The sequence below is a fragment of the Typopeltis vanoorti genome, chromosome 1 (assembly GCF_054136105.1).
Source record: "Typopeltis vanoorti isolate ZY-2024b chromosome 1, IOZ_Tvanoo_1.0, whole genome shotgun sequence".
In the NCBI taxonomy this organism is placed as follows: Eukaryota; Metazoa; Arthropoda; class Arachnida; order Uropygi; family Thelyphonidae; genus Typopeltis; species Typopeltis vanoorti.
This window is the reverse complement of record NC_143549.1, coordinates 187,671,049-187,688,741: the sequence shown is the minus strand read 5'-3', so window position 1 is coordinate 187,688,741 and position 17,693 is coordinate 187,671,049. Positions and strand designations below refer to the sequence as shown.

General features: G+C 36.6%; 1 protein-coding gene across 1 annotated transcript in view; it reads right to left on the bottom strand.

Annotated features, from left to right (window-relative positions):
• The window catches only part of LOC150110711 (peptidyl-prolyl cis-trans isomerase NIMA-interacting 1-like), an 83,265-nt gene that overhangs the window by 6,387 nt on the left and 59,185 nt on the right, over positions 1–17,693 (bottom strand). The window lies entirely within an intron of this gene.

Here is a 17,693-nt window from a genome sequence, read left to right as displayed (position 1 = left end):
GGGCTTAGAAAAATGAATAATTATTTTTTGCAATTGCTGAACTGATGATAAGTAGTAATAACAAAGAGTGATCTAACAGAAAATACTGTCAGCACTAATATATATATATATATATATATATAAGGAAAAGACAATAGTAGCTCTTGGAAAAGGCACTGGTTACACCATTTTATAAAACAAGAAAATAAAGAGGCTTAGAGAGCAGTCGGGAATTTTGGCCAGAGTGTGAGGGAGTAAGACCTTCGTTCCATTTCTGTTATTCAGTCAGAGCAGATGCTTGGATCAGGAAAACAAAAGCAGTAGTCGGACCATGGAAATAAGGAACTCAAGAAATTTATCACATTTAGCACTCTTGTAATGCCACAGGATAAATGTTGGATGATGGCTGTTCCACGATGAAGGAACTTTGAATGAGCTCATGGTCTGAGTTACCAAGAGAAGTAACATCCACAATGTATTTTGAAGGGAATAATAAATTTAGTTTAATCCTTTATCCAAGTGTGAGCAAATATACTTCCAACATTTTTCTCTAAATGCAGAGTAATTTAATAATAAGGTGGTACACCGGTTGGCAACTCCTATTGGTAAATAGGACCTCTCTATTGCTTCTGCCTTGGTGTCACCACCTCTGGGTTTGCCTCCCACTGACAAGACCTCAATAAAGGTCGGTCTGGGTAGTGGCCCTTCCCTCAATGCATAGCAGTATACATGTCTGCAAGGACATGTGCTTTGCATGGTGAGAGATACTGAAACAAGGGAGTGATGAGAGCTTGGTTACATTTGCACCACCTTGCTACAGTCCTGAAGATATTTTCAAGTGCAAACTTTGTTTGCTCACACTTGGATTAAGGATTAAACTAAATTTATTATAGTCTAACCAAGTGCAAAATAAACTTCCAATATTTTGAAGGGAAATTTAAGAGGTCAAGGTATTTTGAAGGATGGTGAGGATTGTCTGGTATTTTGACATATAGATGGACCATCTGTCAAAATACCAGACAATAAAAGTTTGTCAACAGGAAAATATACCCGAGGAATGGAGGGAAAGTACTTTTGTCCCCAGCTGCTAATGGCAAATACTTCAGCAGTCCTATTTACCTCTTGATCAGTGGAACTGGAGAAGAGAAACCAATTTTAGGTGTATGTCAAAATCATCAAGGAAGATGATGTTATTTGAGTATTTCAACTACAGGAAATCAACCTCTGACTTTTAGCAATAGTCAAAGAGGTTGATTTTTCTAGTCAAAGAAAGAGAATGGCAGTGTCAGTGACAGTAGGATTTATCACTGCCTGATTGGGAAGCCTCCAGATTCATTATCAGGTCCAGTCCCATGTACTGTAATATCTAGCAGCTAGCTTACAATACTGTTTTATTGCTGTACTATTGAATGGGAGAGGATCTAAGTACCTACACTGCATGTGAGAATAAAGGGATCACAGAAGCTAGAGCCCTTGCTTTGGAACCAAACACAGCAGCAGTAGCAAGCCACTTTAAGCCCTTCAATAAGCAAGACAATGATGTTTCACTGAGCAATGTGAGCCAAGTTTGTGGAAACAAGCTACTCCACAGGAAGGTAGGAATGACTTGACTGTGAAAGACTATATATACTGACAGCCCTTTAGCGGCCCAAATGAGTGGTAAATCAATTTTTTAACATGACTTAATTGAGAGTTCAACGTAGTTATTAGCCCCTCAGATTATTTCTTAAACACTATCATGACATTTGAGCCTCCGTAGCTCAGTCAGCATAGATAAAGCCTTTTGGTCGGAAAGACCTGATTCGATTCCTGTCAGTGACGTGAAGAATGAAGAACCTTTATCTGGTCTCTTTCGACTAAAGGTGAGTTAGCCAGTCTCATATGGAGGTAGGGGTTTTTTCACCTGGAAACTTCAGTTTTTTGCCCCCCACCCCCAGAATATGCAAACTGGCTCTGTGGACATACACTTCTACAGGCACAGGACACACTGAAAGGCATAGGGCTAACCACCTTATCATCAATGCAGTCGTGGATTCGAATCATAATAGGCCATGCCTAATCAAATATAACAGGCCGCTAGGCCTAAATATGTGAAAGGAGGAGGATCATGACATTTAATATATTTAAAAAACAGAGGGTGAAGGAATGGAGGTGGTGGACAAGCTGAAAACATTAAAGATGTTATATAATCTTGATGCAAATACAACAATGGAACTGGATGATGCATCAGTAATGTGTGTTAAGGGTATTAGTAGAAATTTTGGTCTATTTAACGAAGTTTTAAACTCAGAATTTAAATTCAAAAACAGTTCCACAAGACTAGTGCCAAAACAGAGAAAGCAAACTACAAAGTAATCAAGTTCTGGAATGGCAATTACAGGGTTCAGTCGAGTTAGCTAAGGTCAGAAATTAGCAGCCAGACAGATGAAAGCAAGTATCTACAGCCAGAAAGAATAATTAGTTTAATGCTAATTAGTTTATCATGCAAATATTTTGCATATGGTTTCTGTACATATAGTACTTTCTCAAAAATATGGGAAGCAATCATTCTAAATAAACAATATGGCTAAACCCTACTTATTACCATGGTTTTAAGATTATCCTTAATTTTTTTTTTACCCCAACCTTACCCAAGAGCTTTCGTAGTTAAGTTGGTTTCAACAGAGCCCTTTGGTTGGTAGGATCTCGGTTTGAATCTAGTCTATGATGCAAGGAGCTTTTATCAGGGATTTTCAATCAAAGGTGAGTTGGCTGTCTCATAGTGTGGAGAGTGAGGTGGAGAGTTTATTCCAGAAATTGTTTTCATCCCTCAAAAACAAGGCAAACCTGCCCTGTGAATACAAACATCTATAGACAGGGAAGGCAACAAGAAATCATCTTGTTCTATAATATTTGCCTAGTAAAGTGGCATTGCTACTCCAGTAACCAATGGGTTGAGGGAAAACACACATACACACATCCTACCCATCAGGACCAGCCTTCTCTATAAAGGGGCCCAGGTGCAAGAAACCTTTTGGGGCACTAAAATATTTTTCAAAGGTAAAAATTAAAGGATTCAAATAAACGTATTGTAAAACCACTTACCTGCAAATGAATTTGGTACAGGAAAACAAAAAAACACATTCTAAATATAATATGTTTCCGCAAATGTGTATCAACTGTGCCCACTCGATCGTGGGGCCCGGGTGCATTGCATCCACTGCACCCCCTAGATGGCCTGCCCTGCTACCCATGGTACTAACACTAATGTAACAGATTTATACATTCTTTCATGGGCGAAAGTAACAAAAAAAAAAATCTTTCTTTTTTACATTACTATTGTTACTCATTCCTCTTCTGTAACTTAGCAGTGGACTTCTTCTTGTCTGGTTTGATGTGTGGAAAGTGACTGATGATTTTTTGAGTCACTTTCCCACACGTCAAACCAGACAAGAAATCCATAGGATTCCCATACCTTACGTCAAAGGCATCTCCGAACGTCTTTCTAAAATTATGAAGAAATACAATTTCGGCACTACTTACAAACCTATCAACCAAATTTACAAATTGCTACCGTCTCCTAAGGACAAACTCTCACCTTTGATGTTGCCTGGCATTTATGAGATTCCATGCTCATGCAAATTGTCTTACTTTAGACAGACAGGTAGGTCTGTTCAGAAACGCATCTCGGAACATCAAGACCACATTCGTCTTTTTAAACCGCAGAAATCTGGCCTCTCTCAACACGGAATTGAAAATTTAAGCCATAGGATCTATTGAGAACAGTCTAAACTTTTACATAGATCTTTATATAAACATGAACGTCTGTATAAAGAAAGGTCTAAAGCTCTACTACACAGACCAAATTTAAACCGCAACGACGTTCTTACTATTCCTAAAGTATGGGAAATTGTCATAGAAAATTGTGTAAAATAATCATTATTAGTTACTTAAATATAAAGAGCCTGTTGAATAATAAAGCCCCTTAAATATAAAGAGCTTGTTGGCTCTTTATATTTAAGTAACTTAATGGGCGCACCTTTTGGACAACTCGTATAGCAGAGTATATGAATTCTCTTCGCTATACCCTTTGGTATTAATTTGGTCTAGCTACTCACTGATGAAGCCTCAATAAAGGCTGAAACCGGTCTGGGTAGCGACCTCCCACCATAATGTAATAACAGCATACATTTCCTAGGAGATGTGTTTTTACATTATGGAAAATACCAAGAATAGCAATCAGAACTTTACCCACCTTTGCAACGGGTTGCCGTGTTTGTACTACGTTCTAGGACTACTTGCATTTAACTCACACTAGTATTCGACGATACTTTTATAGTTTTTTATACTATATTCGGTATGAAACTCTCTGATTCCAATCTTTGAGTTTCTTATTCGGTGTTAAAACAATGTGGGATCTAATATCCCCTTAATTTAATTAATTATCATTAGTTTTTTTTTTTTTTTAACACGTTACACACGTTTAATGAGATTCTATTGTAATCATGCGCCCTAACTGTATTTTATACCTATTATTGTTTAAACTACTGTACTGATGATGATGTCCTAAGATACTTGGGATGAAATATTTACAAGTAAATAATTTTCATTGTGGGTTAATACGTTTGTTTCTTTTAATTAAATTTATTATAGTCTAACCAAGTGGGAAAAAACTTCCAACATCTTTCTCTAAATCCAGAGTAATTTAATAATAAGGTGAGACACCTTTTGGCAACTCGTATAGGTAAATATGACTTCTCCATTGCTTCCACCACCTCTGGGTCTAACTCTCACTGACAAGACCTCAATAAAAGTCAAAACTGGTATGGATAGTGGCCTTAATGCATAGCATTATACATGTCTGCAAGGAGATGTGCTTTGCATTATGGGAGATACTAAGACAAGGAGTTATGAGAGCTTGGTCCACCTTTACCATGAGTTGCCTCAGTCCTGAAGATACTTCAGGTGCAAACTTTGTTTGCTTACACTTGGATAAAGGATTAAACTAAATTTATTATAGCCTATTATTTTAGTTATGATGCATTGCTGCTTTGATCTGTATTCTAAGAACTAAGAGTCAGTTTTCTTCTCACTGATGATGCATATGGAAACCATATATGAAAAAACGGATAAACCAGTTTTCAGCTAATTATTCTTTTTTTAATGTGGATATGTGCATTCATCCAGAATAGTGACAAGGCTTTATAGAGGAAAAACACACATTGGTGTTTTTGTCCGATTACTTTTTTCAATATTTTCATAAAGGCAGCAGCAACTATTAAACCTTGAAAATCAGAGTTAGTTTTAGACCAAACAGTATCCCAAAGCAAGTATCTTACATTCCACCCCCTGCTCCTACTCACTTTCCTCCCATTGGTGACTGAATTTTTCAGGGTAATAAGTCAACTGTAAAAACTTTTGAAAGAATACCACATAGTAGTGTATAAATCACATATATCTTGATTGCTGTTTAATTTATATGTAATGATACTGACAATGGTGTGAAAAAAGAGGGTTGCTGAAGTGCTTGCTGTTGATATCAAGTTGAGAAGAAAAGCAGCAAATAAAATTCAGGCTGGATTCCAATAAAATTTGAGTAAACTGACATTGCAGGCAAATGAAAATAGATATCAATTAAATGCTTAAAGCAAAAGATGATTATCATAATCAGATTTCTGCTGTATAACTTATACTGTTATAATACTATACATCTTTACTATCTTCCTATCAACAATTTTCATCCAATAATAGATTATTTGCTAGATATCCAACAGTGTCAAATCTAACATTTTAGTTTTTAAGGTACTAATAACTGCATTAAGCTACCTAGGTCTTGATTGACATCTGCATATTTTCTGTGCCATCCAACAAGTGTTTTGCTAACCTCTCCTCTCCATTTTGTTTAAGTGACCATACCAATCAAAGGTGGTCCAGCAATCAAAAGTTACTTTCTAATATCTTCAATTTTTATTTTGATTCTGCGATTAATGCCATCTGTTCAATCTGCTAATTTTTCTCACAATTCTCATATTTGTGATTGCTAGGTCTTTGATCAGCTTTCATTTTTAAAGATCTATAATGTAAAATTGGTTTGAACAATGTTTTGTATACTTCTAGTTTAACGTTTGGCTAATTTCTTCTTATTCCTTATAATGTAACCAACTGACTCCAATTTGCCATCTTTACCAAAAGTTGTGCTATATAACTGAAATATATTACTTGTTCTACAGGTATTTATACCTGCTTATAATTTCATATAATGCTTATAATAGTTTAAGTGTTTCTTGCACTTTTCATATTAAATTTGATACAGCACTTATTCAATTTAGCTAAGAATCCCAGTACTGGATTTATTTAGGAGTATAACAAAATTATATGTATGAAGCAAGCAGATGAGTTGAACATTTCTGATTTTGATATCAGGTTTAATGCTATTTCATTCATAATGTGATCTATACGGATAATGAATAACAGTGGAGATGGCATACATGCATGCCTTACACATGATAATTGTGTAATAATAATAATAGTTTTACATCTTTCTGCACTTCTTTAAGTTCTAACTACTGAATTATAGGTTATATATACATATATATATATTTGCATAATGGTAATACATCAAGTGGAGATAAAAGTTTTTGAAACACTTTTCTTTTGGCATCATATCATATGTATTTTCCAGATTTCATCTTAATTCTTCCTCTTTTACGGTGTCGAGGTTTTTTATTCTTGCAACTGCAACCGTAATGAGGATAAGGTGGTTGGCCCTATGCCTCCTGGTGTGTGTGTGTGTCATATATGTCTGTAGATGCGTGTGTTCACAGGGCCGATTTGTCTGTTCTGGGAGACAAAAAATCCGAGTTTCCGGGTGAAAAAACACCCTACAGTATGAGACTGGCTAATTCATCTTTCATCAAAAGAGACCAGATAAAGGTTCCTTACATCACTGTCAGGAATTGGACCCAGGTCTTTCCGACCAAAGGACTTTGTCTATAACGACTGAGCTAAGGAGGCTCATTTTTCAGATTTACAAACTTAAATGCAGATCCTTGTAATACTCTCATGCACTCCTGACTAATTAAGATAAAAATCTAATCTTGGCAATCTCTATTTGGCTGGAACACAACATGCTCTTTCCAAAGTTTTTCTTCCACATTTTCTTATCCTCTTCAAGAATGGATGCACATATCTTAACTGGAACACACTCGCCTCCTGTCCAAATGGCAGACACTCCTTCTAGTCCCTTGCCAAGGCAATTGGGTGGAACTTCTGCCCACCCAGGTTTCCACCACTCTCAACATCAGGATAGTACTGTAGGTTACCTCACAAAGATAAGGCCAACTTACTGGCATCACTCTTCTCTTCCAATTCCCGATGACTTGGACAAAATTCCCTCCATTCCACCAAGAACGGCTCCTTTCATGACTCCCAGTCTTCCGACAAAAAGAAATCTGAAGAATCCTTAAATAATCTGAACACAAACAAGGCCTCTGGTCCTGACGGTATCCCACCTATTGTGTTAAAAAATTGTGTTCCAGAATTAACACCTATCCTGTATTGCATTTTTGAAAATTATGGAGACAACTACCATGTTTGAATAAAAACTTTAGTTTAATATAACTAAAATCTACATTCGACGTTTCGACCTTTATGTCAAGGTCATCTTCTGGAGCATACAACTAACACAGGAAACAAGCTATACTACAATCAAACTGGTTTGTTAAAGACACTGACCAACCGCTGTAACAACTGTTGGCCTGACCTCTGGTGAGCAAAAAAAATAAAATAAAATAAAAAATATATATTTATTATTATTTTTTTTTTTTTGCTCCCCAGAGGTCCGGCCAACAATCGTAAAAAACAAAAATAAAATAAAATAAAATAAAAATATATATATATATTATTATTAATATTATTATTATTATTATTATTTATTTATTTATTTTTGCTCACCAGAGGTCAGGCCAACAATTGTTGTAGCGGTTGGTCAGTGTCTTTAACAAACCAGTTTGATTGTAGTATAGCTTGTTTTCTGTGTATAGTTGTATGCTCCAGAAGATGACCTTGACATAAAGGTCGAAACGTCGAATGTAGATTTTAGTTATATTAAACTAAAGTTTTTATTCAAACACGGTAGTTGTCTCCATAATTTTCAAAAATGCATTCGGATCACCGTGTAAGCCTAAAAGAAAGTATCCTGTATTGCCTTTTCGATTCATCCTATTCAACTGGCATCTACCTTACAACATGGAAACAGGTCCACATCCAGTCCATCCCAAAGAAAGGTGATAAAGGTCAACCAACAAACTACCATCCAATTACTCTCACCTCTGTTTTCACTAAAATTATGAAGGTCATCGACCAACTCTTGAACTATCTCAAGACACCAACTTATAGTGACCAGCAGTATAGATTCTGTCGGTCACAATTTATAGCTGATCTTATTGCTTTCACCACTCACCTCTGGACTCACCATGGAGAAACTCATGTGGTTTCCCTCAACATTTCATAGGCATCTGATTGGGTTTGGCATAGGAACCTACTTATCAAACTGCCATACTATGGTCTACCTTCTTCACACTGCAACTGGATCTCCAACTTTCTCACTAGTTGTTCACTACGTGTCATGGTGGACACTTTACTCTGCTCAGATTTACCCACCAATGCAATACCGCAGGGTTCTGTTCTTTCACCCACTCTCTTCTCTAGTATGTAAATAATCTACTCTCATAGACTTCCAATCCTATCCATAGCTTTGCCGATGACAGTACACTCCATTCTTCCTTTTCATTCAACAAACCTTATAGTGCTCAAGTATTAGAATCCTCAAAATTTACCATGATCAGTAACCTGAACTCAGACCTCCTAACTACGAGGGTAGTCTGAAAAGTTCTCAGCCTAACAATGAAAAAATGAATTTATCATTTCAAAATTATTTTTATTTTTCAACATAATCTCCCTTAAGACTAATACATTTATTCCAGTGATACTTCAGCACCATTATCCAATCACTGTAGGGGTTCTCAGTAAGATCTGCAAAATATCCCTCTACAGCTGCAATCACCTCTAGATTTGAAGAAAAACGCAGAGAAGCAAGGAATAGTTTAGTTTTGGGAAGAGACAGAAGTCAAAGGGAGCCAAAATCTGGGGAACAGGGTGGATGTTCCAACAATTCATAGTGCAGATCCCTTAATTTTCCCATTGCCAAAACACTTTTGTAGGCAGGTGCATTGTCCTGATGAAAGATGATTTTTTCTTCTGCAAACAGGGTCTTTTCTCATGAATTTTTTCGTTTAGTCTGGTTAAAAGATCGGAATAATATTCCACGGTTATTGTTTTATTCTTTTCAAGATAATTAATAAATAAAATGCCTTTAACATCCCAAACCACTGATGCCGTGACCTTTCCTGCTGATGGAACCGACCTCATCTTCTTTGGCACTGAACAACCAGCTTCTGTCCACTGTTTTGACTGCTGTTTGGATTCTGGTGTGTAATGGCGAATCCAAGTCTCATCCATAGTAATAAATCAACACACAAAATTAGTTTTGTTCTTGTTGAAATGCTCCAAGCACAGATCAAAAACGATCAAAAACGTGTGCGTTTTTGATATGTCTGCTGTGAGCAAGTGCAGTACCCATCTTGCACAAAGCTTTTTCATATGCTATTCTTCATGCAAAATATATCCTACATGTTCTTTTGAAATGCCTATAGTCTCAGCAATTTCACACACTTTGACTTGCCAGTCATCAAATACCATATCGTGCACTTGATCAATGATTTCTGATGTGGTTACACTTATCGGACGTCCTTTACGTAGATCATCTTCAAGGCTGCTACAGCCACATTAAACTTGGCAGCCCATTTCTTAATTGTCGAAAACGAAGGAGAAGAGTGCCCATAAACTTTTATGAACTTCGAATGAATTTCTTTTGGCGTTAAACCTTCTTTTACAAAGAATTTTATAACTGCACAATACTTAATTTTGTCCATTTCACGGTATACACACAACACATTTGCTTCAGACAGCTGTATAAAACAAACTACTTGATAGAATGACTTGCAATTTCACATGGATGTTTATGACAGATGTACCAACTTAGAAAAAAAATCTTGCTGATAGTGTTGCTATCTATGATTGAGGCTGAGAACTTTTCAGATCACCCTCATATATCCCAGTGGGGTAAGGCCCTTGTAAACTTCAATGCCACCAAAACTCAGTTCTGTCTGATTCTCACAAGAAAGAGCTCACATCCCTCCCTCTTAACTTCAGTAATACTGAGCTATCCAAACATGATCAGATTTCTCTTCTTGAACTAACCTGCACCTCTGCTTTCCTGGAACAACCATATTTCAACTATAGCTTCTGAAGCTGCCAAAACATTTGGTGTATTTTTTTGTACAAGACATTACTTCCACACTTCTACTGCTGCTAACTACACACAGCTTAAATCTTCCCAACCATGGAATATTGCTCCCATATTTTGGGTGGTCCACCAAAATCCTCTCTAAGATTGCTCCTCTTGTCAATTTTATTTAGAATATGGCAATCAGGCTATTTAACAATCCTTCTCTCAGAGACATTCAGTTTCTGCCTATTCTCTCTTCCAAAGATACTTTCATGGACAGTGCTCTGCTCAATTGGCCACTATTATTCCTCCACTCTCCTCCAAAATCATTAAAACAACAGCCGCTGCTAACCAACATCCTTTTACAGTCCATCTTGAAACTCACGGAACCAATTTTACTGCCTCCTCTTTCATTCCATCTACTTCTGTCCATGTGCCTACTTCAAAGTTTACCACCCTCAGCTGCACAAGCAAAATGTGAACAGATTTCTCCTTTCTTCTATTCCTCTTACCCACACATGGCACCAATGTGCTATAAGTCTTGTGGACTTTCGTGTGTGGATCATATATATATATTTATATATATATATATGATCATTAGTTACATTGACTCGATGATTAGATATGTTCATCTTTTTTTGACTGACTGAAACCGAGAAAATAGATAAGTTAATTTAATGGAGCACATAACATGTTTCATTAAAAATGACTTCTTCAGGTGTGGTAACACTTAAAGCAAATTTAAAAAAACATAATAACAGTGTGTCATTATAATAACAGACTTGTAAACTGAAGTTAAGTTTGAATTGTCGTTATAGTCCGTTCCGTACTTCTATTGTTGTGCAAATGTGTGTAGAGCGTGAAATCATATGCTCGTATGAGTTCACACATATGCAGTATCTAATGGCAGAACTATGTGAGTCAGGTAGACTATAACTGAGGCTGCTGTTGATGTGAGAACGGTCTAGGACAATTTCTTTGGATTCCACTTCATCGTGACAAATATAAACGTTTGATGTTGAGTTCCAATCTATTCCATGTTGGCAGCCTTCATTGTTTGTGTTCACTGAAAATAAGACGTCACTTGAGAGTGTGCTTGCTCTGATTCTATTGTATGAAATGTCTCCCTGATGTTCCTCTAGCGATAGGAGGATTGACTTCTTGGTCTGGCCATTGTATGACCAGACCTTCCCACAATCACATATTTTATATACACCGGGGAACTGAAGGGGAGGCAATATTTGGGATTAACAACGCAAAAACACCAGTCAACAACATTTCTCCTGGTGAAAGACTAGCTATCAAAAAACTTAAAACGGAATAGAGATATTATTATTATCCTCAGTCTAGTTCAGAATCAGATACCTACTCTGAACTAGACCGAGACCCAACGAGAGAGATACATAATCGAACAAACACTCTCCTTAAGATGACAACGGAACTTCTAAGAAACACACGTCTTTCTCTTCGATCCTTACATCCACTTATTCCAAGATTATACGGCCTTCCAAAGGTGCATAAAGCAAATTGTCAGCTCAGGCCAATAGTTGATAGTATTGATTCACCGACATAAATTATCAAAATATCTAGCATCCTCCTTAAAAGGTCTAGTAGGAAAATCTTCCTCTTACATTAAAAATTCAATGGACTTCGCTTCTAAAATCAAAGATATAAAGCTGAAGAATTCCAATATCATGGCGAGCTTTGATGTTGTGGCACTTTTTACAAATGTTCCAACGCAAGATGTTCTCAGCATTTAAAAAAAAAACAAGATCTCTAAAAGGATTTTTGCTCTCCTCTCACACTGTATTAGTTCGGAGTATTTTCAGTTCGAAGAGAAAATTTATAAACAGAACAAAGGACTAGCTATGGGTAGCCCCCTGTCTCCAATACTGGCCAACATTTTCTTCGAGGAAAAAGCCATCTCTAAAGCAACATTAAAACCTAAAACATGGCTCCGTTATATTCCTTATTTGAGAGCATGGTGTAGAGAATCTTCACATGTTCCTAAATCATTTAAACAACTTCCACCAAGACATAAAATTTACCATCGAGATTGAAGAAAATGGTTCCCTTTCATTTCTAGACACGAAGCTTACTAAGATGTCCGATTCTTTAAGGATCTCAATCTTCAGGAAATCAACACACACTGATAGATACCTACATGCAGCACCGGCACCTAGTATTTTTCTTGTGTGTGCGATTAATGTTCGGTGCCTTTCCAAAAAATTTTTTTTGAATAAAGTGTGAATAAAACGAACAGGAAATGAAAAACAAATGAAAACCGCTTTACAGTATAATGTTACCTATGGATTAGCCTTGCTTATACAAATTTTTTTTACACGGAACTCAACAATTAATCATAAGTTGATTTATGATACATCAAAAAATAAAGAACTATTTTAGGTATATTTTCGTAAATTTTAATCAAAAATTACAGTGATATAATCGGGTACAGGATAAAATTTCAGAATTTATTTGTTCATTTCCAGGAAGATCTGAAGGGGTCCGAATGAAAGACGACATACATTCATAATTATATGTACCATTCTGTACCATTCGTTGTTCGTTTAAACTCTTATCTCATATTTTTTGACATCTTTTAGGAGCCTTTTCTTCTGCACACCTGTGTATATTGCACACACCACCAGCCGGGCCTACCTACATGCATCCTCATATCACTATCACACACAAAAGTTAGGTATCATTTCCACATTGGCTCACCGTGCTCGCTCAGTATTGTCCAATGAAGAACTAAAAAATGAACTAAAATAACTAGAAAGAACTTTCTTAAATAATGGATAATCTTCCAAAAACATTAAGTGGCAACTATACCAATGCCCTCGAAACAACGCAGAGATCCCTAACAACCCCAAGGGTTATATTTCTTTCCCATACATCAGCTCGCTCTCCTGGAAACTAGGAAGAATTTTGAAAAAATTTAATATAAAAATGTGTTTTTTTAACTCTTCCAAAACTAAGGTCAGTTCTAAACCACCCAAAACAAGTTCATAACCATCTTCAGTTCCCCGTTGTATATAAAATAATATGTGATTGTGGGAGGCCAGACTATGGCCAGACTGAGAAGTCAATCCTCCTACGGCTAGAGGAACATCAGAGACATTTCATGCAATAGAATCAAAGCAAGCGCACTCTCAAGTCATGTCTTATTTTCGGTGAACACAAATGATGAAGGCTGCCAACACGAAGTAGCAGAATGGCAGAACAATGCGAGTCTACCTGACTCGCATAGTTCTGCCATTAGATACTGGCGTACGCGTGAACTCATACACTCGCATTTGCACAACAACAGAACTACAGAATGGACTATAACGACAATTCAAAGTTAACTTCAGTTTACAAGTTTGTTATTATAATGGCACAGTGTTTTTATGGTTTTTAAATTTGCTTTAAGTGTTACAACATCTGAAGAAGTCATTTTTGACAAAACATGTTGTGTGCTCCATTAAATTATCCATTTTCTTGGTTTCAGTCAGTCAAAAAAAGATGAACATATATACATAAGCAAGGAAATTTCTCTGTAAAGATGGATGCTATAAGAACTCCACACCAATCATCTAGAATTCAGCTTTCTCACCAAGCTGTTTTGAATTATGAAGCATAGCCTCTGTAAAACTTTTGTACCCTTCTATATGAGTTTCTAGTTGAATATTACCTACTTCAGCTGCTTTTCCATATTTCAGGTATTTGTTAATACTCCTGATTGAATTTCATTCAATATTTTTTTCACTGTTCTGTCACTCCATTTTAACAACATTTCAAAGTGATTAAACCAGACACATCCAGAATATCCCATACCTTCAGTTTTATGTTACATTTATCAATTCTATAATAAATTTAGTTTCATCCTTTATCCAAGTGTAAGCAAACAAAGTTTGCGCCTGAAAATATCTTCAGGACTGAGGTAAGGTGGTACATCCCCTGGCAACTCGTAGTATACATAGCAGTATACATGTCCGCAGGGAGATGTGCTTTGCACATCTCCTTGCAGACATGTATACTGCTATGCATTAAGGGAAGGGCCACTACCCAGACCGGTTTCGACCTTTATTGAGGTCTCGTCAGTGGGAGGTAGATCCAGAGTGGTGATACTAAGCCAGAAGCAATGGAAAGGTCATATCTGCCTATATGAGTTGACAACCGGTGTGCCACCTTATTATTAAATTACCCTGGATTTAGAGAAAGATGTTGGAAGTTTTTTCCACTTGGTTAGACTATAATAAATTTAGTTTAATCCTTTATCCAAGTGTAAGCAAACAAAGGTGCGCCTGAAAATATCTTCAGGACTGAGGTAAGGTGGTACATTCTTTGGCAACTCGTAGCAAAGGTGGATCAAGCTCTCATCACTAATTGTCTCAGTATCTCCTATAATGCAAAACACCTCTCCTTGCAGACATGTATACTGCTATGCATTAAGGGAAGGGCCACTATCCAGACCAGTTTCGACCTTTATTGAGGTCTCGTCAGTGGGAGGCAGACCCAGAGTGGTGATACTAAGCCAGAAGCAATGGAGAGGTCATATCTGCCTATACGAGTTAACAGCCAGTGTACCCCCTTATTATGAAATTACTCTGGATTTAGAGAAAGATGTTGGAAAGTATACATGTTCGCAAGGAGATGTGCTTTGCATTATGGGAGATACTGAGATAAGGAGTGATGAGAGCTGATCCACCTTTGCTACGAGTTGCCAAAGGATGTACCACCTTACCTCAGTCCTGAAGATATTTTCAGGCACAAACTTTGTTTGCTTACACTTGGATAAAGGATTAAACTAAATTTATTATAGTCTAACCAAGTGCAAAATAAACTTCCAACATTTATCAATTCTGATTCCTTTTACAGTATCATTTGCTCCATTTCTTAGCCTTTCATTTGTCTCCAGAACATTTTGCTGCCTTCAAGATATTTATCTTCTATATTCTTACTACTACTTACTCTATTACTTGCCTACTACTCTTACTCAATATTCTTACTACTAAACTACTTTTATACATAGCTCAGCATTCTTATATTTTTCACTATATCCTCCAAGACAATCTACTGACCTTTTTGTCAGGAACTTTCGATAAAATTATTCTTTTCTGAGCTGCCTCTAACTTCTTGAGTTGAGCATAATATTTAAATTTTTCTATAATTGCAAATAAATTTATCAAATGCTTCCTTAGCTGAATCAATCAACATCAGACTCAGCTTTTGCCGATGAGTCTCCAAAGGTTTGGTTCTTGTTTTCAAATGGTCATATTTTCTCTGATAATATGTAAATATTTAATAATGGTATCACTCTTACATTTTGAATAGTTGCAAGATATCACTATCAAAAATAACATATTATTATTGCATGCATGCTCTTCCAGGGGGTTCAAGGCCTCATTAAAGAAAGGTCCTTTAACACATTTACTGATCACTCACAATATTCCTGCACTCACTACACATCACAAGAAGAACCTACATCTCATATGCTTTTTAACCACTCCCTTGGCCTACATAGAGGTACAACCCTGAGTACTACCTTATCAATCAAAACAAAACTGCACTTGTACCTTATAGTATTATAAGATTTCTTTGACAGCTATATGTTTATATCATAACTCTTCTTCCTCCACCTATTCCTCAGCCTTTGAAGATTGCATTTTTCTCAATCATTTCCTATATGAAATCCCATAGGCTAGTTATCATCTTGGTTACTCACCCACTACATCATTCAAATGTTTCCCCATCTCCTCGAAACTCGGGTAACTATATCTGTGCAGAGTAGCCCCAATGTGGTCTCTTATCAAAGCCTTGTGAAGTGAGAGAATAACTTCCCTTTCCTTACATTTTAGTGTTCTTTTCAACAGTGCAGTTATCTGATGGATTACTTATCCACCTCAGCAATGTATCCCAAAGCTTTAATTCATCATAACCCTCACGTCTCTAGCTCCACTGACAATTTCTAAATTTCCATTAATGGAATACTCTACCTATATTGTTCTTCATCCAAACTGCATTACCTTACACCTGGCAACATTAATATTTTTAATATTCACTTCTGTCATTTGCTCATAATTCATTTGTTCATATCATCCTGAAGGGAACAAAGTTTGCATGTGAAAGGAGTCTCATCAGTGGGAGCCAGTGACTCCCGCTGACAAGACTCCCACTTCATAAAGGTCGAAACCAGTCTGAGTAGTGGCCCTTCCCATAAATTAAATTAAAAAGCCAAGAAATTATTTGGGTGTGTATACACACCCAAAAGGATGTGTCATTTGCATTATGGGATACTAAAGCAGTCTATGTACAAGTAGCCTAATCATGAAAAAAGCTCATGTGCAAACTTTGTTTGCTTACATTTGGATAAAGGATTAAACAAGAATATAATTTCTTGGCATTTTTAATTTATCAATCTTGTTCTTTTAACAAAGTTTACTCACAACACTTCTTTAGATATCTTATATTCATATTTACTCTGCTGTGTAAATTTCCAGTCATCTTTCTTTTTGTCTGCTGCTTCTTTCAATAACTGAAAAATGACATTTTTTTACTGTAGAACCTTCTGTGGGACATATCACAGTAAGAAATAACTCTCATTGTTCAATCCTCCATTTTGAAGTTTGTATGTATGACTTTATTTAAAACTGCATGCTATTCAAGGTTGTTATTATTATTATTATTATTCGTGACACCTCCAAGGAGTCCGAAGACTCATCACGGGAGGACACCTATTGTATAACTCTCCTTCTCCACCACTATACACCAAGCCTCTACTACCAATCATCTACATCAGCACCATCTACTGCCCACCACCACCATAGCTAGTATTTTTTGTCTGTAAATTGTGTGTTCTGAAAGGCTGATTTGTCTGTATGCAGGATGAAAAACCCGAGTTTCCAGGAGGAAAAAACCCTGCTACCTCCGTATGAGATCAGCTAACTCACCTTCGATTGAAAAAGTCCATATAAAGATTCCTCCAGCCAATTGAAGGGTGCAACGTACAGTCGTTCTTCCAATTGTGCTACAGAGGCACTTTAATATATAATTTTATTATTATAAGTTTATAATTTTTATCCAAATCCAAATTTTCACATTTGACATCTGTAGACGTGACATGGTCACTGCCGTATCTCACATGGTTTTGGCAATGATGTTTCTGCTAGAATAAGTGGTAGGGGTCACAGATTCCCTTTCCACACAAAGTTTGTAGGACAATCACAAACATTCATTCCCATGGCAGAATTCGAGCGCATGGCTTCTTGGCTGGAAAGCGGACACACTAACCACTCGGCCAACCAGGCCGGCAAACTCAAGGCCTTCAGGTTTAGTGTTAAATATTATATGTACTCCTTTTCTTCCCTGATCAGTACTGCCTGAATATATAACATCCTATTAA